Raw genomic sequence first — 25,396 nt, 5'->3', positions numbered from 1 at the left:
CCGTGGGTTTCATCAAACCAGTAAACATCTGGGACCTGCATCACTTCAGACTTTCCTCCCACAAAAAGCTCACACGCCTTTATATAACTGGAATACTGTTCAAAGCGGCATTCAATGTTTTAAAAAATAATTTGTTTTTTATTTTGATGCATAAAATTCAATTTCTGTCTAGCATTTTTTTGTCTTCTTTACTTCTGTGCATCAATTTAAAAGAGAGAAAAGACAACTCAGGAGTGTGTTTCTGTTTTACAACAATGTGCCCTAAAACAGCACGAGTGAGTGAGTATGGCTTTACTCCGCTTTTAGCAATATTCCAGCAATATCATGGGGGGTGGGACACCAGAAATAGGCTTCACACATTGTACCCATGTCGGGATTCGAACCCGGGTCTTCGGCTTGACAAGCGAACGCTTTAACCATTAGGCTACCCGACCGCCCCTAGAACAGCACGAAGCTGACCTGGCCTGTCTTGATAAGAGTATTGTTGTGCACACAGGTTGGTTTGGTTTGTTGTTTAACGCCGCACTCAGCAATATTCCAGCTATATAACGGCGGTCTGTAAATAACCCAGTCTGGACCAGACAATACAGTGATTGATATCATGAGCATCGAGCCACACAATTGGGGTCGATGACATGCACCAACCAAGTCAGCGAGCCTGACCACCCGATCCCTCTAGTCACCTCTTACGACAAGCATAGTCACCTTTTACAGCATGCATGGGTTTCTGAAGACCTACTCTAACCCGGAATGTTCACGGGTCATCAGCTTGAAGTGGGAGGAAAGCCTGATGTGATGCAGACTTACAAGATTACCATTTCAGCTACTGATAAATTTCTTTGAACACAGTTACCACAGTTGTCGCAAACAATTCACAATTCAAGTATTTGTCTGGTACAGTGACTTTATGAACGCAATATTGTTCAGAAATAAGAATACAGAAAATCCTACAATGAACTACTCTATTCAAGAGTAAAAGTAGTTCCCCATAAATTGAACATTTTACAATAAATTGTATATGTATATTCATAGCCTATCTCACACAATGCATTTCTCCGTCTTGTTTCGATCTTGGTGCGAGGTGAGGTGAGGTGAGGTGAGGTGAGGTGAGGTGAAATGGGGTTTTACGTCGCATTCAAGATTATTGCACTGGCAGTATAGTGGGACAATACCCTGATGCATCGGTGGATCGCCATTTTTTACTTCTCGATACAAGTATCGCGCTAAGTGAAAAATATCAATTCTTACCTTTAATGTTTGCTTAAATAACAATTACACTAAACACTAATTAGTAGTGAAAATTGGTAGTGAAATTGTAAATATCGTCTCAGCCCTATTAGTAGCGACATGCATGCACATATATGTGTGTGTGGCTGCTTGTGCTAGTCCTGACTAACGCCGACTTCCAAGTGCTAGCCCACGGAGATGCCATGCCATAGTTTGGCATGAATATCCAGACACAGACACAGTATTCTGATTCACTGACCCTTAACGCGGAGCACCAGGCAGGGTTTAATGTGTTTTGGTATGACGCGATCAGGGATCTAACCCCTGACCTTCTGCTCTTCGAGCACCACTAGACCACGGAGGCTGTCAGTCCAAATAAATCAATGTTCAGACAATCCATGTCACATTGTCATCACCCATCACTAAGTTTAGATTAAAACAAGGAAATCTCCATCATTAATAAGCATAAGGCATCACACAGAGGTTTCAAATCACAATAACCACTTCTGATCCATGAGCATTTAACGCCGAAAATACCATGTCAACAAATCTGTGCAGAAATACGTAAGTCAATCATGTTATCACACTGTCTGGATATAAAAAGGTTAGTTGTATATCTGGATTTATGTTTGCAATCCATTTCATTAATTTTATTCAAAATTTCATTCAACATTGTTTACATTAATTTAGGCAAAATCATCTTTCAACTGACTGGTACATCACACCAACTCATCATTATTAACGTCAACCACGTTCAGAATACTACTATTAATGCCTTGAAATGAACCTAACTTGACAGAATTGATACATATCTCGAATTGATACATATCTCATATATCACACGTCGACTGCAGAAAACCTCTAACGGTGACTCATCCAACTGTTCTATTAGGCAATATGTCATGTCAAAATAAAAAAGTGCATTTAGTGTAGATGGACTTTTGTATTTGCTTTGTAAAAAAAGCAGCCTAAATGGTGAATGGTCAAGTTGGTCCACACATAAAACAATCTGGCAATAGCACTCAGCTGTACGAAAGTGCTATGTTTATGGTTATTATGATTTCAAATATATATAACAAAAGCTGCAACAAAAATAAGTAGGTGCTGGAACATATTATTCCTTATAAAATAATTGTTTCAGATAAAATTTCTTCTGATCATTGCATCAAAATCCTTTACATTATATCACTGGGTATTTTTTCACTGAATCACCAGTAGATCTGGGTGAAAATGTCAGTTCAGTTTGTTGCTCGTATTTCTGGCTTAGTTTACGAGAAGTCGCTATGTGGCTGAAATAATGTTGATGTGACGTTCAATTTTAATTCACTCACTAGTTTACGAGAAAACAGACACTGTAATCTTTATCTCATATGAAACAATGCCCAGCAGAACAGGAAATGCAATTTAAATGGTATTCATCATGTCCAGTGACGTATTATCTCAAATTTCACTAGTCACAACACCTAACACCACCGATTTCCTCAAGCCTTTATAACTAATAGTACTATTAGTAGTTTGCTTGTGTGGCTGTAAATTAACTGTGACAGTTCAAGGACAGCCAACACTTTAAATGTAAAAGTGATTCTGGAGATCCAGCTGGGGCTTAGCGTCTGCAACATAAGCTGTCAATAGTGGAGGCAATTATTCTCAATCAGATCCTCTTTAACTCTGCTTTCTGTCTCACCACAGCCAAACTGGAAACCACATAGCAACAAAATATTGATGAACACTATATAGACTATGTCTGTATGATAATTCTGAGCTCTAGATAAGCTTGAAATTTTGTTTTGACCCGTTAGCAGCGTCTGCTTTTGACGACCTCTTTGGGAAGCCTTTTTGTTTACAAAACCTAGCATTGTGAGAAAGACCTTGGCGCTATTTTTAGAAGCACCAATCAGCGACTGTTTAAGGTATATTAAACTATGTCTAGCGGCACATATGAGTTTGTTTGTCACACATGTTTTGCTGAATGTAACAATCGGTAAATGAATTTTGCGATTGGCTTATACACAATCGTTTTATCTAACAGTTGTAATATACGCATTTGTTTTATTTCAATAGCGTATTTATAGATTTTGTTGCGTATTTGACACACTAGGGATTTGATTTGTCTGCATATTTCAGTTTATATAATGCGTATTTTATGCAAATAGGCAGCATAATGAGAGCTCTGATAACCTACATAAATCAAAGGCAGTTAGAGTACAGGTGACCTTTCTTTATCTACCTGTTGTGAGGTTTTACTTTCAAAGTAAAACCCATTAAGATGTTTTACTTTCAAAGTAAAACCTATTATGAGGTGTTTTTTTCGTTCTGGAGGTTTTACTTTAAATGTAAAACCTCAAATCCCAGGTTTAACCAAGTAACTGAAAAAACAACAACAAGTAGCAATTCAAAATTTTAATTCAATTAAAATTGAATGTTAGGTGTACAGTTCCGCGTGGACATTTAAAAGCGACCTCACTTCAGAGTCTCTGGTGAAAGGACAGCGAGGTTTCAAAACAAATGCTTTTAAACAAGTGCTTATCAATGCTGCAAAATTTGCATGTGCAGTTACTGCTAGCCGTTACGTCACAACTACCTTTGTGTAGCAATTGGATTGTTTAAAGTCGAAAATCTTGTAAAGCAAAAAACACCTTAAAAATTTACGAATTTTCATTTTGAAAAGTTTAAAAGAAGTGGAATATTGCAACACAAACATTTAGAAACCAAAGATTTCACTTTCATTTAAAAGTAAGTATTTTAGTTGTGTTTTGTTGTTGACACATCCAAGTGCTCTTGACCGCCTGGCAAGACAGCGAATTTCACGTACAAGTTATGATATCACGTCTTCAAGGAAGCGCTATAATGAAGCGCCTCATTTATAGATGCTCGTTATAACATTTAATCAATTTAGACAGTTTATATGTATGGAAAAACACTTTCCTTCGGTTTTGGTAAACAGAGCATGCCCTGGGGGTCGGGGAAAAACGTTGTGAGCGTGTTTTCTCCAATACGTATGAGTCAGAAAGAAATGCGAACATCACTGACTTGTATTGTAACTCAAGATAAGTCTGGCCATTAAACAATATATCATGTGACTAGCCAAGGGTCCAGGTAGTCCTGTTTGTACCTGGGTCCTACTCAGTACCCACCCAACCCTAGTACCCGAGTTACCCATCCCAGCCCTACTAAAACCCCATTCAGGAAAACACAAAATTCCACCTAACTCTTTGATGGATATGAAAGACAACACAACAAATCAGTACCAAAAACAATGATTAACTTTCTTACTACTTGATCAATTGTATTGTGTATATACTTAGCGTTATTATTCAGGGGGCATGCAGATAATAGGAGAAAAATGTATATCAGTTGCATCTGGAATGAACCCTTTTATACCCCCCATAGACTGTAACGTATGGGAAAACACGCTCACGAGGTTTTGGTAGACAGAGCATGCCCTGGGGAGAGGGAAAAACCAAGGGGGCGAAAAACAACATTTATCAACATTTTTATGTTTCGAACATACTTTCCATGAACCTTAGGAAACGAGCGTAAAATATCTGTTGCTGGTGTACGGATCTTGAAAAGGACATTCTAAAAACCAGTGAGGCTTATCAACACCTCTGTAGCCTCGTGGTCCACTCAGTGGGCTACAAATATGAAGGTTGCGAGTTCGATCCTCGGGAATATAAAGAAAACATTTGTCATTTGATTTTACATTTCATTACATGTTACAATATGAACGGAAGTTATATTAATAAAATACCCAGGACATTATATAATATCCCTGGGATATTATATAAAATCTCAGGGACATTACAACGTCCATGTTTATGAGATTTAACCAGACTGGAAAGTAAAACCTCACAACAGGTTTTAATGCCTATAGAAAGAAGTCTCTTACTTAATAGCGATCCCAATGAATAGGTTTATAATTGTCATTCATTGCACCTGCATGGGCTAAACCATTGTTTGTGTTTAGGCGTGTTTGGGGAAGCTTTTTCCATCACCTAACTTTGAACTTTTCAATGTTTTTCATAGCCGTTGTTTATTTTTCTAGTTTCATAAAGCATCCAATCAGTGTGACATAGGCATAAACAACATGTTCTTCAACTGTCAATGACATTGTCACCATACTCAGACCCTTTGCATATGTTCATGTTTGACAACCTACATACCTCGGTGACCCTTAGAGAATTATGACCCTGGGTATAGTCTTTGTTCACTACAAAACAGAAAAAAGCCTTCTTGTACAAAAGACAATACATGCAGTGTACAAAATACGGCTGGTATGGGTAACTTGGTTACAAGGGTCGGGTGGGTCCTCAGTCGGACAGGGGTACCCACAGGACTACCCGGACAAAACAGAAAAAAGCCCTCTTGTACAAAAGACAATAACGTATTTTCTAGAATTAGCTAGGCAAGTTCAGGGTCAGACTGCACCGGCCTCACGGGTAACGTGATCAGTCAAGTTGATGTAAATTGTGTATATTTTTAAGCCATCAAAGACTATTATTATATATGAATGTTAGATATTTTTCATGTTTCCTAGGAGTATGATTAGTAGTTAATTAGTCAATCAATTCATCTAAGTTCCACGTTCAATGGTTTATATTTGTCGGCATGTTAAGCCAGGATGAGTTATCTTCCTTCCGCTAAGGGTGCTGAGAGTTTCAAGATGGCTGCGCCCATGTGTAAACAAGTGTTTTCATCTCTTTTAACTGTTTTTGGCATGTGTAGGAAGGAAGCTGTTCTGTATTTGGAATTATATTTAATTCACAGTAGTATACCAAGGAATAAGCTTAAATATTCATGCATCTAGCGATAATTGCAAGGAATTTCTGGAAATAGTATCTCATAGTCATGATAAACAATAACAGCCTGTGTGAAATGGGTCATCTCCTGTCAGAATCTGTTAATTGTTTTAGTTTTGAAATTTATTGTTAAGCACAAAAGTGTTGTTTAAATATTACTTTTTATACAAACAAGATAATCAATAATCAAGTTGACATTGGAATATTAAAGTAACTGCATAAGACTGAATCAGTATTGTTACCTTGTATGTAACAACAGCAGTTAAGCATTACAAAGATGCATATTCAGTGTCTTGATGATCATTAATATGCCAGTCATTTCTGGATTATTTTGTTCTGTAATACACAGTGGTTGTTCCAATTGAATTGTAGTTACTTTGTAGTTCTTTATAGTACCATTCGGTAATTGCCATGTGCTCTTGGTGCAGAGTTGTTTGTACTTTCATTAAGTAAATATACCCCTAGACAACAAGCAATGAAAGTATATAGATTGTAGTACACACTACACAATGTTATCAACATGTAACCAATTATTTGTGTAACCATTGAGTGATACATATGTTGAAGGATCTTGGCCTCCATGAGACTCGCCATTTTTGACAGTAAAGCACCGAGTGAACATCAGCTATTATCTTTGCGTTATTCTTCCCCACAGGTTCGTGGCTGCATCTCACCTTGCTTCCCGGCAAGTGTAACAATTTTGGGGGCTCGTCCGGGATGCGAGATGACTATGTCCCACACTCAAGGGGTAGAACGTTACCGAGGTCGCTGATGGTGAAACGGGACTGCAAGAGATCCATCAACTTTGGAGAAGGGGATGGGAGCCATGTTTGACGTTGTCCATGTCTAGAGTTCCTGAGTCTCGTAGGCAGGATGAAATAATTGGTAACCATGGCAGATGAGGCCATATACAGAGCCAAGGGACTGCTGTATCGACTATCCAAGGAACAACTTTGTCATCTTGCACTGACACTACAGATACAAATCAGCAAACCTGAGAAACTGACCTCACCTGACCTGTTTAACATACTTGAGGAGTTCATCGCAAATGCTGCAAAGTTACGCCAGTCTAGCACGGCAGATTACCACTGGGTTGGAGAAGGGGTACAGTGAGAGGGAAGTGGTGGATGGGGTTATACGGGTTGTTGAGCCTTCCAGTTCACTACGACACTATCTAGATGGTAGGGCAGACATCTCTTTAAATACACTGAAGGGAATCCTCAGAGATCGCACTTCAAGGAGAGTAGTGTCACAGACTTGTACTCCAAGTTAGGGCGTTTAGCCCAGGGCCCCACTGAGGAATCCCAAATCTATCTACTTAGGGCCCTGGACCTTAAACAGAAGATCCTGTTTGCTAGTAAAGAAGAAAACACAAATGCGAATGAGACTCTTGTACAGAATATGTTCATACAGTCGCTGAATTCTAGCTTCACAGATGAGACTGTGCATGCTGAGATGCGCTGTTTCACAGAAAATCGTGTTGTGTCCGATGAGGAGCTGATCCAGAGACTAGGGAAGTTGATTATTGATGGGAATGAACGAAAACAGAAAACGACTTCTAAGAAAACTGGACAGAGTGGCAAGGTCAACAAAGTTGATGGTTCCGTTGGTGAAGCAGACAAGAAAATTCCTGAGGTTGAGCAGTTGAGAGCAGAAGTTGCTACTCTGCGAGAGAAGCTCAAGTCACGACCATCACAAGTACAATCACAAACTTCAGCTAAACCAAGATTCAGAGTGTGTCCAAACTGTAAAGAGGGAGAGATGTGCAAACATTGCTGGAAGTGTGGAAGTGCTAATCACATCACCATCGGTTGCAGAACCAGCAAGCAGGGAAACGGACAGAGGTCACTTCAGCAAGGGGACCTGTAGTGACCGAGCCATTAGAGGAAGAGATCCCAAGATGCTTGATGTGCACACAGGAGGTGAAACAAAAGTCAAACATGTGTTCTGGTTGTCATACTGCTACGTACTGATCCATTGCTTACCAAAGGCGACATTGGGCGCAACACAGAAGCATTTGTCAGGCAATCAGGAAAGTTGCTTTGGGTTGTTCAACTCAGGACTCACAGGTGCCAACCTCATCAAGGAATGACATGGAAAGGCAGAAGGGGAAGGGATGTTATCTATCGCCAAAGCAGAAGAAGACCATGGTTTCTCTTGTGGGGGAAGTATGCGAGATGGATGTTTACCTCAACGGGTCTCAAACTAAGGTGTTGTGGGACACATGTGCACAAGTCAGCCTTGCTCGAGACTCTTGGCTTATGAACCATTTCCCGAACATTCCTGTTAAACCAATTTCAGATTTAATTAATACTGATTTGCAGGTATCAGATCTGGGCAATAGCACAATTCCATACTCTGGGTTTGTTGAATTAGATCTTAAGGTTAAGCCTACAGATGATCATGTGTTAACTGTACCTTTTCTTGTCACAGATTCAGATGATGTGACACAGCCTTTAGTGGGTTACAATGTAATTAAAGTGTATGTTTCAGGTGTTAAGGACTCCAGCTGGGTTAATGTTGTGAAATCCACAATCCCAGGTGTTAGTTCCACAGGGGCATCAATGGTTGTGCGTTTGCTAAAAACAGAATCCCAACCACTTTGTTCCATCAAGACAGGTAGAAAGAACATCCACGTGCCAAAGGAAAGTACTGTAATTCTGAAGTGCACAGCTAGAGTGTGTGAGGTGACAGGGGAAGGTTTGTTTGTACCCTACCCTGAGTTCCCGATAGTAGATATGGTCATACACAGAACTTCCCTTGGAGAGGTACAACCAGTTCAGTCAGTAATACCACTTGTGCGGAAGGAAGACAGCACAGATAAACAGCAGCAGTCTGAATCTGCAGCACCAGGAAGTGATGAAACTTGGGATCACCTGTTGACCTGGACCATCGTGATGAGCAGCAACAGGAGAAAGTAAGATCGGTCCTTCATGAAAACTGTCAGGTATTTTCAAAGTCTGATGATGATGTTGGGGATGTTCCTTCTCTAGAATTGGAAATCAACTTAAAGGATGACTCACCCATTAGAAAAACCTACATATCAATACCACCACCCCTGCACAAGGAAGTGAAGGATTATGTGACCGACTTGATTAGAAAGGGATGGGTATCTTAATCATCTTCCTCTTACTCTAGTCCAGTTGTGTGTGTACGAAAAAAGGATGGCAGCCTGAGACTATGCGTGGATTATCGCCAGCTAAATCGTCAAAGTTTTGTCGAGTGACAGCCAATTCCAAGAATCCAAGATTCTCTAAATACTTTGCGAGGAAAACAGTGGTTCACACTCCTTGACCAGGGGAAAGCCTATCATCAGGGCTATGTAAGAGAAAAGGATCGTCATCTGACAGCATTCATTACTCGTCCGGTTTGTACCAATGGAATCATATTCCTTTTGGTATATCACAGGCACCAGGATGCTTCCAGCACTTCATGGAGGATTGTCTGGAAGAACTGAGAGACGAAATATGTCTGCCTTATTTAGACGATGTTTTGGTGTTTAGTGAAAATTTTAATGACCATGTTGAACACCTAAGAACAGTATTACAGAGACTGACGTCAAAGGGTATAAAGTTGAAACCACGTGCAAACTTTTTAAACGGGAGGTCAGATATCTTGGCCACTTGGTTTCTGCTGCTGGGTACAGGATGAACCCAGCTGATAGACAAGCTGTGCTTGACCTGAAGAATAGGAAACCCTGTACAGTAGGGGAGGTGAGACAGCTACTGGGATTCATAGGGTACTACAGAAAATACATTCCAGATTTTTCACGGCGGGCGAAACCAGTGTATGATCTCCTAAAGGCAGACACAAAGGGATCAAAGGGAAAACAATCAAGGAGGAAAGGAGTTCTACAAGGTCAGGCTGCAAGTAACCAGCATGTTCAGTGGGAGGAGATACATCGGACCACAGTGGATGAACTGGTTGACTTCCTTCTGGCTGATAAGATTATGACCTATCCTGATTATAATGAGCCATTTATTCTTCATGTGGATGCATCTCAAGAGGGTCTTGGTGCCATTCTTTACCAAGAACATGGGGGTGCATATGGATCAAGGACATTGAGCATGGGGGTGCATATGGATCAAGGACATTGAGCCCTGCAGAAAAGAATTACCATCTTCATTCAGGGAAGTTGGAGTTTCTCGCCTTAAAATGGACCATAACAGATAAGTTTAGAGACTACCTTTACTATGCTTTACGGATAACAATCCTTTGACTTATATACTGTCATCTGCAAGATTGGACAGCACAAAGCACAGATGGGTGTCAGAGTTGGCGGAATTCAACTTCACCATTCACTACAAACCAGGGCCAGCCAATAAAGATGCTGATGGATTGTCGCGCATGCCACTGGACATCAATCAAGTTGTGAAAGGTAATACAGAGGAGATATCCCCTAACAGTTTGGAGACAGTGTGCAAGTAAACTTTTGCTTCATTTGTTGCGGACCATGAGTGGGCTACAGCCTTTGGAACTAGTGCAAGAGAAGTAGAGCAGGAGCTGGGAAAGGTAATTCCAGTCGTGAGTTCAATAGACCCCGAGGAGTTCAAGAGCAGGATGTTGGCATAAAACGGGGAAGAGACTATCTCAAGAAAAACCGTAAACCCATGCGTTTTGAGAGGAGAGGAGAGCCACCAGAGACAAGAGCCTTGGTACACGAATGGAGCAAGTTGTACTTCAATGAGGATCAGATCTTGTGCAGGAAGACTCACCTGCCTGAAGGCCTTTTTAGATCACAGATTGTCATGCCAGAACAATATCGCAAGTTTGTTCTGAAGGAGCTGCATAACAACATGGGACACTTGGGCATAGATCGTGTTATAGCACTGGTTAGAGATCGCTTTTTCTGGCCACACATGGCTAGTGACATCGAACATTACATTACTCAAGAGTGTACTTGCCTGAAAGACAAGAAGCCAATGAGACAAGCTAATGCTCCCTTGAAGCCTATTATAACAACTTCACCTTTTGAACTTATTTCCATTGACTTCCTTCATCTTGAAAAATCACATGGCGGTTATGAATATATACTTGTTGTAATGGACCATTATACACTTTATGCGCAAGCATATGCAACCACCAACAAGTCTGGAAGAACTGCTGCTGACAGACTGTTCAATGATTTCTTCCTGAAATTTGGGTTCCCTACCCGTTTGCATCACGATCAAGGGCAGGAGTTTGAGAATAAACTTTTCCATCAACTCCAGAAGAGTACAGGCATTGCCAGATCCTGAACCACTCCCTATCACCCAGAGGGAAACTGACAAGTAGAGAGATTTAACCGCACTCTACTCTCAATGTTGAGGACACTGTCCAGTGATCATAAGGCTGAATGGAAAAGTCATCTAAACAAAGTTGTCCACGCTTATAATTGCACAATACATGACTTAACAGGCTACTCCCCTTTTTACTTGCCCTTTGGGGGACACCTGCATCTGCCCATCGACTTGATGTTTAAGACTGGGAAAACTGTTTCTGAGGCTGACAAGCAAAATTACGTTAAGAGATGGAGGGAGTGCATGGCGGAAGCCTACAGAAATGCGTCAGAGAGAACACAACAGAAGTCTGAGAAAGCAAGGAGGGCACATGACCGTCGTGGAGTGAGTGCTGTTCTTGAGCCTGGTGACAGAATTTTGGTGCGGAATTATACAGAAAGGGGTGGTCCAGGTAAACTGCAGTCCTACTGGGAAGAGCGCATCTACCAAGTTGTTAAGAGGGTAGGTAACGACACCCCAGTATATGAGGTTAAGCCTCTCCAAGGACCAGGTAAGCTTCGAACACTTCATCGAAACATGTTGATGCCCTGCAATAGTCTTCCTCTACAGCCCTAAAATTTGAATCTGAGAAACAGAACAACCAAGGGCAAACAGACAGCGGATAGCTGACATTTCAAAAGAAACTGATCAAATATCTGACGGTGACTCGGTCGACGAATATGAACCTGTATTTCATACACATCCTTTGCACGAGATCAACAACACTGGGGGTGATCATGACGGCACAGTGGGTGATGAAACAGTTCCACCAGAAATGGAGAATAATGACAGAGTGGACAGTTACTCCACAGATGACAATCAACCAGTAGAGGCTGACGACAACCAGCATTTGGGCTCTGATAATGGAGATCAGTTAGTGACAGATGGAGACATTACACAGTCAGAGACTGCTATTGATGAGTGCGTACCCAAAACTCCAATTAATGAGGTGCAGACCTCACCAGTCAGTTATCATTCCTCACATCTACAGCGTCGTCCACCAGCACGATTCCAGTATGACTTGTTAGGTCAACCCTCTTACTCAGTTAATGTAGTGAAAGCATGGTCCTATTTCCCAGAAATGGTAACTATGATGTCTCCTGTGTATTGTTACCTCGTTCCAGTAGTGAGTGAGTGAGTTGGGTTTAACACCGCTTTTAACAGTATTCCAGTCATATCGCGGCATGTCAGCTTAATGTGGGAGGAAAGCCCGAAGTGATGCAGGTCTCAGACGTTTACCACTTCCTTGAAACCCACGAGCACGGGTATGGTGCTGACAAACCTAGAAACATAATTGGGGCGAACCGGGATTCGACCCCACAATCATAGGTTTCTGGCGTGCCCAAGGGACGCAAGTCTGCACAGCGAATCGCGGCGCCTTAGACGACTGGGCCACCCGTGCCCCCCCTCGTTCCAGTAACATACTACTAGTGTGAAAGAAGTATGATTGAACTCTTTGATGAAGAACTATTCACCGATCTCCTGTATGTTTCTAGTATTTACGAAGTGCCATGTGCCAAAGGAATTTTCATGTGATAAGGAATTTTACCTAGTTGATTCTGCCTTGTGATGTGACTGAGATAAAAGTACAATTCCAAGTATTGATTTATTAGTACCTAGTATTGTTGTGTATCTCATCTGACTGATTGAAGAAGAGATGTGGGGGGATGAATCAACTAGAATAATTAGCTGGCAGTGTGTACAGCATTGAAATATGAGCTACAATGTACTCTGGGTTTAGCCCAGGTAGAGTTGTGATTAATATGGACTGGCCATCCATGTTTCTACACTTATCTGATTTTCTGTACAGTGTGTATAGAGTGAAGACTTGATCTTCAAAGCAACTTTCCGAATAGCGTCAGAACATTATTAATGTTCCCCTAGGAAGTGCTATATTGTGTCTTGTGGAAGACATTGAAAGGTTGTATATGTGGTTTCAGGAGTTATTTAAGAATCTTGTATTAGATTGAATGCATCTTGTTTGACTTTTAGTCACTGGTTGTTCATGATTAGTTAAATGTCGAGTCGACATTTGTTTTCCCGGGGAGAGTGTAACATGTGGTAAATTGCTTTATTTTAATGTTGCATTTAAAAAGGGGGGCCCACAAAATCTAATAGTTCGTCACTCAGTTACTGCAGCTTTGGCATTCTTTATCGTGTCAACCATGGTCAAAGGGGAAGCAACTCTAAGTAAGCACGTCCTTATATGGTATTTCAGCTAAGGGGTTCCCATCTTTGCCTTCATGAGACTCGCCATTTTTGACAGTAAAGCACCGAGTGAACATCAGCTATTAGCTTTGCGTTATTCTTCCCCACAGTTAATTACCACATCAGTATACATACATAAACATTTATTATATGTCCAAGGTTCTATATATGTAGGTGATAGGTTTGTACAAATTGTGAAAGCGCTAGAATTAGCTAGGCAAGTTCAGGGTCAGACTGCACCGGCCTCACAGGTAAAGTTGATGTAAATTGTGTATATTTTTAAGCCATCAAAGTCTATTATTATATATGAATGTTAGATATTTTTGATGTTTCCCAGGAATATGATTAGTAGTTAATGAGTCAATCAATTCATCTAAGTTCCACGTTCAATGGTTTATATTAGTCGGCATGTTAAGCCAGGATGAGTTATCTTCCTTCCGCTAAGGGCGCTGAGAGTTTCAAGATGGCTGCGCCCATGTGTAAACAATTGCTTCGAGTGTTTTCATCTCTTTTAACTGTTTTTGGCATGTGTAGGAAGGAAGCTGTTCTGTATTTGGAATTATATTTAATTGACAGTAGTATACCAAGGAATAAGCTTAAATATTCATGCATCTAGCGATAATTGCAAGGAATTTCTGGAAATAGTATCTCATCGTCATGATAAAAAATAACAGCCTGTGTGAAATGGGTCATCTCCTGTCAGAATCTGTTAATTGTTTTACTTTTGAAATTTATTGTTAAGCACAAAAGTGTTGTTTAAATATTACTTTTTATACAAACAAGATAATCAATAATCAAGTTGACATTGGAATATTAAAGTAACTGCATAAGACTGAATCAGTCACCTGACTGCCAATCCCTTAAGTAACCTGTTATGACCAGAATAAAATGTTGGGAGCCCACAAGGTTATTTGTTATTGCATATGAACCAGTTATGTGGTAAACTAATATAACAGTTTTACCTCTTGTAAATCATGAAAAAGTCTCCTTTTCTGTGTGTTTTGTAAGTTTCTCATTCAGCCAGCATAAATAGAGAAAATGATCCTCATACATTTCCTGCCAGTATTAACAGCATAATCTCAACAAATGTACGAATCCACAGAGCTGGAGATAGTCGTTTGGGGCTTGAAGCCACTTCCAACATCATTACAGTATTTTCAATGCAGGACTAAGATAATGAGGATATCTGACACTGTCATCCTGCTAATTGTCCCCTTGTTGCTTATTCCATAGTGAGGCATTAAGGTCATGAATCAGCTCCAGCATATGTCTGTCCACTAGACGAAAAAGGGTCCCTTGGTTATTATTGAGGCCTTGGCAAAAAGGACTATTTTATCCAGTAACGAGCGAAGCCCTTCTTGTCTGTTGAAGTGACTCCATGATAAATGTCGTGAAGGAGTGGTATTTTTCTGTCACATGTCAATGTTTGACATTAACGCTAGGCAATAAAGTCTTACTTTACACAAAGCAGTATTCTATTGCCATTTTTATGTTTAACTCTTACAATGAACCGTATCTGCAGGACAGTGTTTCTGGGTCATCTCACAAAATAGGAAACCGATGAGGACCCTCATGTAATCTTGCTTTACATGGTGTGGAGAAAATGGGGACAAAAGTCTCCCCTTCATAATTAACATGCATAACGCTTTGTATACTTCATTATCTTATGAAAGAATATGTTGTTGTTTCTAAACGTGAAGTTTTCCATCATCTTTTGCGAATATTGTTGATGGATTAATTAATATGTATGATCGAAATTCTAAGTTTAATTACATGAACATGTGCACTATAAGGACTTTGAGAAACAAGCGTCAGAGCATTTGCAGTTCCTGCCCAGAGTGTGCAAACATACATCCATGGGTTAAAATCATGCATACATACATCTACATGTAGACATCCAAGGTTTGAAATCGTGTACACCAGGGGTCCGGAAAATATAAAATCCCAATCGGACATTTGCATTTAGGCCACGCCCCCTTCAAATAGAGTATTTTAGTACAACTTTTCACACACATTACAAGTTGTTATGTATTCATAATATAACCAATTATGAATTGTTTTAATTTAAATTGTTTAATTCACCGGACAATTAATAACAAATAATATCATTTTAGATATACATGGAAAACATACGTTTGTTTCTGTTATAATAACGATCTGTTAACGTAGTGAATGGTCTAATTAATATTCATGAGTCTTCTCAAGTGTACGCGTTGTAACATTTGGATCGAGACTATTATCCCATATTTGGTTATCACGTGACCTCACAGAATAAAAGTTTTTTTAAATAACTAAAGATTATTTAAAAACAAGATAGATAATATAATCACAAATACTAAAATATCTTTGATAGCAATAGTTATTTGAACAATTTTTTCATCTGTCCTTAATTATTGACCATAAAAAAAAATGACTATTGTTCGTCAGAGAAAGCAAAATGGCGGTCAATCAAGATTCAATATACGACTAGCTACTGAAAACAATAAAATCTGCAAATCCTCATTGTATGTCAACCAAGTAAAAGTCGTTAGCCACGACTTACAAAATGATCGTCCAGACTTTGAGGGTTTGGCAGATCCGCTCGACTGATCTGCATCGGTCGACTGGCTGTCATCACGCTTTTGCTTCTTGTCTGAGGTTACGTATCGTAGCATTGTGAGGATAATGAGGTACATCGATGATGCAAGGTATTTATGTACAGTTGTAAACACCTTTCACTCAAATTAACAAGATGTTCTCAGTAATTAATAGACGATTAATCAGTGTCAACTCAGTTTATTGCCTATTACAGTGATTGACCGATTGGACTAGCATGTAGGTACGATGTATTTTTACAGCAATCAGTGTAGATTATCTTCATTGTGTTACAACTGCAGACAGAAACTGCTCAGTCCTAACTGTTGATCATGTCCTTTCAAAATTTAAGAATGTCCGGACAATACTTTTAAAATGTCCGGACAGAAAAATTTAAATGTCCGGTAAGCAATATTTTAAACTGGACATTTGAGATTCCCAATCGGACATGTCCGGCGCATATGACGATTTCCGGACACCTACATTCAAAAAGGTTCAAATCATGCACCCATACACCCAAAGGTTCAAATCATGCACACATCCAACTACAATTAAAGCTGATCTGAACTCCCATACAGATGACCTGAACTACACATACAGATGATCTGAACTACACATACAGATGACCTGAACTACACATACAGATGACTTGAACTACACATACAGATGACCTGAACTACACATACAGATGACCTGAACTACACATACAGATGACTTGAACTACACATACAGATGACCTGAACTACACATACAGATGATCTGAACTACACATACAGATGACCTGAACTACACATACAGATGACTTGAACTACACATACAGATGATCTGAACTACACATACAGATGACCTGAACTACACATACAGATGACCTGAACTACACATACAGATGACCTGAACTACACATACAGATGATCTGAACTACACATACAGATGATCTGAACTACACATAAAGATGACCTGAACTACACATACAGATGACCTGAACAACATATACAGATGACCTGAACTACACATACAGATGACCTGAACTACACATACAGATGACCTGAACTACACATACAGATGATCTGAACAACACATACAGATGACCTGAACTACACATACAGATGACCTGAACAACATATACAGATGACCTGAACTACACATACAGATGATCTGAACTACACATACAGATGACCTGAACTACACATACAGATGATCTGAACAACACATACAGATGACCTGAACTACACATACAGATGATCTGAACTACACATACAGATGACCTGAACTACACATACAGATGATCTGAACTACACATACAGATGATCTGAACTACACATACAGATGATCTGAACTACACATACAGATGACCTGAACTACACATACAGATGATCTGAACTACACATACAGATGATCTGAACTACACATACAGATGACCTGAACTACACATACAGATGACCTGAACTACACATACAGATGATCTGAACAACACATACAGATGATCTGAACTACACATACAGATGATCTGAACAACACATACAGATGATCTGAACTACACATACAGATGATCTGAACTACACATACAGATGATCTGAACTACACATACAGATGACCTGAACTACACATACAGATGATCTGAACTACACATACAGATGATCTGAACAACACATACAGATGATCTGAACAACACATACAGATGATCTGAACTACACATACAGATGATCTGAACTACACATACAGATGATCTGAACTACACATACAGATGACCTGAACTACACATACAGATGACCTGAACAACACATACAGATGATCTGAACAACACATACAGATGACCTGAACTACACATACAGATGACCTGAACAACACATACAGATGACCTGAACTACACATACAGATGACCTGAACTACACATACAGATGACCTGAACAACACATACAGATGACCTGAACTACACATACAGATGACCTGAACTACACATACAGATGACCTGAACAACACATACAGATGACCTGAGCTACACATACAGATGACCTGAACTACACATACAGATGACCTGAACTACACATACAGATGATCTGAACTACAGATAATGAACTACAACAATCATAACAAATGCCTCCAACCCAAAAAAACTGAGAAAAATGAAAAAAAAGAAAAAATGTGGTGAAAAATATTTTAGTACTGCCATCCCCCAAAACTTTTGTGTCAGAATTAAAAATTATATTTCTAGAATCTTGCAATGCAGTAATGATACAGCTTTGCCATGAAGAATCAATACTTTGCAGAAGGAATTGCTTCAGCGATGTTTAACGTGATCATGCAGTGTTGACAGTAATGGGGAGGAACTCCTGCCACATTCATTTAAGCCATATATACTACAGTAGAACATGGATATAACAAACTACAAGGGGCAAGAGAAATCAGTTCATTACATCTGTTGTTCGTTATACACGTTTTCGCTTTTCGTAATCGTACTCAATGTTGATTTTGGAATGTCTTTCTTGGTTTTTATGCGAGCATCAACAGCATTTATGATTCTCAATTTTGTGTGTAAACTGATAGCTTCCTCTTACTTTTGCCCGCCATGATAGCATATGCAAGTGAACTGACACTTGGACACAATCTCGTAAAATATATATGTTTAATGTTTGTTTTACAGACAAGATTACAGGTACAGGTAAGATTAACACAATGCAAGTTTAACAAGGTTGATCCGTTACCGCTGATTATATTGATTCGCTGTGATTGTGTTGATTCACCGCTGATTGCGTACAGACACCGAGTTAGATTTCTCAGTTCGCTATACACGTGGGCTTGTCGGTGATCAGATATCAGTTCGCTGTATCCGTTAGTTCGCTGTAGAGAGTTCGTTATATACGTATATTTTATATGATATTATATAGGAGATAAATCGGGAATTTATTAACAGTTCGTTGTATCCGTTTGTTCGCTATATCCGTGTTCTACTGTATTCAACTTGTGATGAGGATTATCAGATATCTTTAGATATACACCTGACATATTATGAAAATTAGTTTTGCGTATCATGGAAAAATGTCCATATCAAAAGTGGAGCTGTATATAGTTTTCACTTCTTCATGACCGAAGACAATTTTTCGAACAAAGTCTGCTAAACATTTAGAAACGACAGACAGTTAATGAATCAAATCATTCTGTACTCGTAAATACGTAATGCTATTGTTATTATATTCAAATTGTCAGTCAAACCATGAAATATTTCCCAAGGTACCATATTACCTCTATTAGACACCCAGGCATCTATTCATTTCACACAAGCTGTTGACACGGCGTCCATACTATTTCAATGCAGGCACAGTGGCAACTAACTCACTGCCTTACCAAATCCCTTATTCTAAAGTCAAACAAAGGCTAAATTTGCGGGAAACAGTAATTATTAATCACCTAATGTCTTATAGAGGCCATTTGCTGTTCCACAAATCGATCTTAGCATTACAGCTGTTGTAAGTCTATGTTAAAGTATGGGAGTTACGCTCATCTAAGCGCTACTATAGCTCAGTGGAAAGGCTAAATTTGCGGGAAACAGTAATTATTAATCACCTAATATCTTATAGAGGCCAGTTGCTGTTCCACACATCAATCTTAGCATTACAACTGTCGTAAGTCTATGTTAAAGTATGGGAGTTACGCTCATCTTAGTGCTACTATAGCTCAGTGGAAAGGCTAAATTTGCAGGAAACAGTAATTATTAATCACCTAATGTCTTATAGAGGCCAGTTGCTGTTCCACACATCGATCTTAGCATTACAACTGTCGTAAGTCTATGTTAAAGTATGGGAGTTACGCTCATCTAAGCGCTACTATAGCTCAGTGGAAAGGCTAAATTTGCGGGAAACAGTAATTATTAATCACCTAATGTCTTATAGAGGCCAGTTGCTGTTCCACACATCGATCTTAGCATTACAACTGTTGTAAGTCTATGTTAAAGTATGGGAGTTACGCTCATCTAAGCGCTACTATAGCTCAGTGGAAAGGCTAAATTTGCGGGAAACAGTAATTATTAATCACCTAATGTCTTATAGAGGCCAGTTGCTGTTCCACAAATCGATCTTAGCATTACAACTGTCGTAAGTCTATGTTAAAGTATGGGAGTTACGCTCATCTAAGCGCTACTATAGCTCAGTGGAAAGGCTAAATTTGCGGGAAACAGTAATTATTGATCACCTAATGTCTTATAGAGGCCAGTTGCTGTTCCACAAATCGATCTTAGCATTACAACTGTCGTAAGTCTATGTTAAAGTATGGGAGTTACGCTCATCTAAGCGCTACTATAGCTCAGTGGAAAGGCTAAATTTGCGGGAAACAGTAATTATTAATCACCTAATGTCTTAAGGAGACCAGTTGCTGTTCCACAAATCGATCTTAGCATTACAACTGTCGTAAGTCTATGTTAAAGTATGGGAGTTACGCTCATCTTAGTGCTACAATCACTCCATGGAAAGGCTAAATTTGCAGGAAACAGTAATTATTAATCATACATCTTATAGAGGCCAGTTGCTGTTCCACAAATCGATCTTAGAATTACAACTGCCGTAAGTCTATGTTAAAGTATGGGAGTAACGATCATCTTAGCTTTTCAATCACCCACTGGAACGGGGCCCTGGCTTCTATTTTTAGGACAGGCATTTGCCCTGGTGAACTAGATGTCTGTGTGTATTGGAGGTGCAGTCTCTAATAGAGGAAATACGGTATATATTTGTTTCATGATAATAGACAATGCCCATGTGTTCAACCAGGTCGGCTTTAGCAACAACTGCTACCACTGGGATATGAAGACGTGTATCAATAAAACTGTCTTCATGGTCCTCCAACAATGCCTATGAAAGACGTGACCATTTGGATAATACATCAGTCAGCTCGGCTCACCTTGCATCAGGCAGTATCTGGGTAAGAAGGATTAGTTCATGTCTACCGACTACAGTAGTGTTGCCTGGATACACTAATCCATGGCCTACTCAGTGTCTCGGTGGTTATAGCTGGTACACCTAGACTAACTCTTCGTCTCCAAAAAAACATAATTTTGATGAAAACAATTACCTTCATATAAATAGAAAAGGAGAGTGAGATGGGAGATTCAGAACCTGTGTAAAATCTAAACTTGGTTCAGAATAAAATGATATGGTTCAGGGACTGTGAGACAGACCCATTGTCCTCGAATCAGTTCAAGATTAGGCCATAATAGATTTTCATCCACGCCTGCCTCAATACCAAACATAATGTCTTACATTTTATTGTCAAGTGCATACAGTGAGGTCATATACTACAAAAAATATATTAAAGAACGCCCGATTCTTTCATATTGCTATAGTCAATCCATCATGCCGTAAGGGGTTTAACTTCTTTTGAGTAGTATATATTGATAAATACCAACACGATTTATATAAGGCAACTGCCAGTTTAGTACTGACCTAATGAATAAAAAACAATCAAGTTTTAACATTACAAGATACTGAAAGATAATAGATTGGTATTGCTTTATAGAATAAGATTTTAATACATATTATTCACTAATTTTTTAAGAACAGTGATAAAATCTTGTTTATTTATAATTCATTTTATTAACTGTGTAGTCAGACAATTTTGTTGTCAAAAAATAATTTCAATAAAACTTTTTTTAGTTTATTTGGACGGTTGGACTCATAAACCAACTAAATGAATATATAGACGGCCTTAACTAAGTCTAGGATGCCTTTCTTTGAAGCAATGGATCTAAATACCTCAAACACAGTCTGCCCCCACTTACACCCCTCAGTGTTGCAATCCACTGAACACAACCAATATCAACAACAAGTATGGTGTTCTTGCTGTTTTGTGAAATCTTTTTCTTTATGGACGATATTTTTGTGTGGTATAGATGTAGATAGTATTGGTTGGAAATTGTAGGCATCTTTGAAACAAGAATATGTGTCATTTGACTTTGAACTATTAGACAGCCAAATGTAAAATAATGACATTTATTCACCCTTAAATCAAACAATAAAGAAATGTAATTAAAGCACAAAAATGAAACAGTAATAATATATAGACAGATCTACAGATAAGCAGCGTATTTGAGTTAAATACCCCCAAAATATTCAAAATACAATGACGTTCAATTAACTTGCGTAGAGAAACGCATGCATTAAATGAAAAACTCAAATGAATAAAAACAGCACACGTGAATACCCAATGAAGCTTTTCCAGCATGCGCACAAAGTGGTTAATTTTTGAAAACATTATGAGCTACTTTAGTCAAGCCTACCCCGGTATATATTTAGAACAGTTATATACATTGAAAACATTATTTCATTTTTATAAAACCTTAAAATGTTCACTAATTTTGGGAAAAACCCAAAAGCGTGATGAATAGATGAGTGAAATAATACTGGTTACCCAATGAAAAATGTAATAACCCAATTAAAATAGAAACCCTGGAGTAAAAACTCAATTGCTCAAAAAGTTATCTGGAGCTCTGTATAGATGAATATGGTAATAAAAGTTAAGATCTGTAGATTATATTTGGATCATAATATGAAAATTTAGGTAACATTTATTGCTTCATCCTATTCCAAAAAGTCTTCAACCCACCTCTCACCATGCCATACAAGTCCTCAGCCACACATAGGACATTCTCAAGGAAAATAATCCTAACTGCTGAAACATCGTAGCACCAGACACTATTTGTAAAACACCTCCTCCATGTGAAGACCTGACGTCCCAGTATTATCTTGTAGATTTGTAAGACTGATGCCCCCGCCTGCTTCCTGGGACTTGATGTACTCCACTTATTAACATAGTTGAAACATTATGTTGATGACGTGTCCCATGAAGGGAGAGCTGCATTCTTACAGAAGGAGCAGTTGTGACCTGTAATTTGGGGTCACAACGTCAACCAGTGGCAGACCCATCTATCACATGTCTTTCTGTGTTTGTGGTTACCAGAGTTCAAAGCTGATGTGGCCTAACACACATTGGAACTCTTGGAAATCCTGTCACGCTACTTTTGATTTGGATGAAGCTAACCTTGGATTTTTTGTCACCATGGTCACGCCTACCTTTTGATAAAATCAGGATGAACTTCAACTCTGGACCTTCTGCCTCACTAACATTTGGTTACGATGAATTTAACCCTGGACATTCTGTCACGCCTACATTTGGTTATGATGAAATTAACAGTGGACATTCTGTCACGCCTACATTTGGTTGGGATGAATTTAACCTTGGAACTTCTGTTACGCCTACATTTGGTTTCAATTAAATTAACGCTGGACCTTCTGGCTCACCAACGTTTGGTTACGATGAATTTAACCCTGGACATTCTGTCACACCTACATTTGGTTACGATGAATTTAACCCTGGACCTTAAATCACAACTACATTTCTAAGGATGAATTTAACCCTGGACCTTCTGTCACACCTACATTTGGTTGGGATGATCTTCAAGGGTCTGATCCATTTAGTAGTCTCTTACGACAAGCATGGGTTGCTGAGGACCAATTCTAACCTGGATCCTCAAGGGTCTGATCCATCTAGTAGTCTCTTGCTACATAGCATGTTGAAAACCTATATACTTACCTGGACAGCCCCAGTAGGTGATGTGGTGTTTGCTTTCACTGCCTTGTGTGAATTCACTAGTGCAATACCAACATATTCCAAAACCACAACCAGGTTTTCAATAGAGATAAAGGGCAAAGTGACACAGGTTCTCTCTCATGTGAATGTTATATGCACATGAATGTTTGTTTGTCCCTGGCTGCCCTGATTCATAAGCATGTGCATTTAACAGCAACTTGATAATGGCTCACGTCAACAATGGCTGCAGAGTGATAATGTTGTCCTTTTCAAGTTGAAACGATGATCCATAATAAACAGGGTAAATTGGTCCAGCTATTATCATGTGACATGAAGAGAGCAATGAAAACAAATTACTCTCGTTCTTAAACATGTACAGTGGAGTATCATATTATCCACCGTGTAAGTATTATTCTGCATTTTACCACTCTAAAACGTCTATGGGTATCATAAAAAAAATACATTGGCATTCAGATAAGAATGATACATCGCAAGTCATGCATGCATCTCAGGGCAATTTAAAGGGACAGGATGTCGACCTCTCTGAAGCATCCCCTGAGTTTACTTGGCTTTGTTCGCCTTATTCCGAGGGAGAATTTTCTGCTGCAGTGACTACACCGCATGTGTAGGCTTATCACATGATCGGACATTTCTCTTGTTTGTAAACAAACTCATTTAGTCCGAACTAAGAACAGACTCAAGACGCCCACTCCAGATGACTTCCATCTCTTATTTACCCTCAGCATCAAGTGTCTTTTCTGGATTTCATAAAAAGGATAATCTGTTATCAGCAATATACCAAGTGTATGATGGCGAACTGTAAATAATCAAGTTTGGATCAGACAAACCGTTGATTGATTATGAGCAACATGATATCAGGGTGCAATCACATGCAATCCACCAAGTCACTCTGACCACCATTCTTCTGGCGTGACCTCTTACAACAAGCTGAGATTGCTGTGGACCTATTGTAATCTGGAATACCCATGAGGGGGTTAAAAAATAAAACAGGTACAAAAACATATTTCAAAAACAGAAAACATGTCATGAACCAAAAACATGTTTGTTTTTTTAACTGTTACATGAACATTGTATTATATCATCAAGCCATCAAAACAAGGAACAACCTCGATATGTAACTGGGAATATTTAGTTCTTAGATGTTTATTTAATCACCATGTATTGACATTGAATCATCAGGAACTGTGGCAGCAGAATAGTACATGTATCATCTTAGTTAATCTTACACATCTTGGCACACTTGCACCATGTGATCACGGCCCTACAACTTCCATAAGTCTATGCTAAAGTATGGGAGTTACGATCATAGTGAGTGAGTGAGTTTGTTTTTACACTGCTTTTAGCAATATTCCAGCAATATCAAGGCGGGGACAAGAGAAATGGGCTTAAGACATTGTACCCATGTTGGGAATCGAACCCATAGAAGTGCTAAGATCACTGTGTACAAGTGTGCCATGGTACCTTCATTCTGTCACAATTAAGTTTTTTTTATTGTTTTTTTTTTAATTGTTTTTGAGTGATACACTTTTATTCAATACTTTAGGCCACATGCCAATAATGCATAAAATTTACAAATATATAATGGCATACTTTTGGGTTGAGCAAACACCTGATAAAGTTAATTTATCATATAATGTGTAGGTTTCTCGGCAGGATAAAGCCAACGGATAAAAACGATATCCGTTGGGGTCATATGCGGACATCTTCCCGAGGCAAGTGAGTTAACTGACTATAAAA

The 25,396-nt window shown here is 39.1% G+C and overlaps 1 protein-coding gene across 5 annotated transcripts in view; it reads right to left on the bottom strand.

Annotated features, from left to right (window-relative positions):
* The window catches only part of LOC139442050 (uncharacterized), a 124,362-nt gene that overhangs the window by 88,059 nt on the left and 10,907 nt on the right, over positions 1-25,396 (bottom strand). The window contains exon 1 of one of the 5 annotated variants that reach the window (XM_071222835.1): positions 23,642-23,672. The exons of 2 other annotated variants lie outside the window; for them this stretch is intronic. The gene's annotated coding sequence lies outside the window, so the exon portion shown is untranslated. Of the gene's footprint in view, positions 1-7,038; positions 7,086-22,654; positions 22,804-23,641; positions 23,673-25,396 lie in introns of those variants that run through there. 2 more of the 5 variants (XM_071222834.1, XM_071222833.1) reach the window with 2 other exon arrangements.

This window comes from Haliotis cracherodii, unplaced genomic scaffold, assembly GCF_022045235.1.
Source record: "Haliotis cracherodii isolate W230 unplaced genomic scaffold, xgHalCrac1.p SCAF_5, whole genome shotgun sequence".
Classification (NCBI taxonomy): Eukaryota; Metazoa; Mollusca; class Gastropoda; order Lepetellida; family Haliotidae; genus Haliotis; species Haliotis cracherodii.
This window is presented reverse-complemented; position numbering and strand designations above follow the sequence as displayed.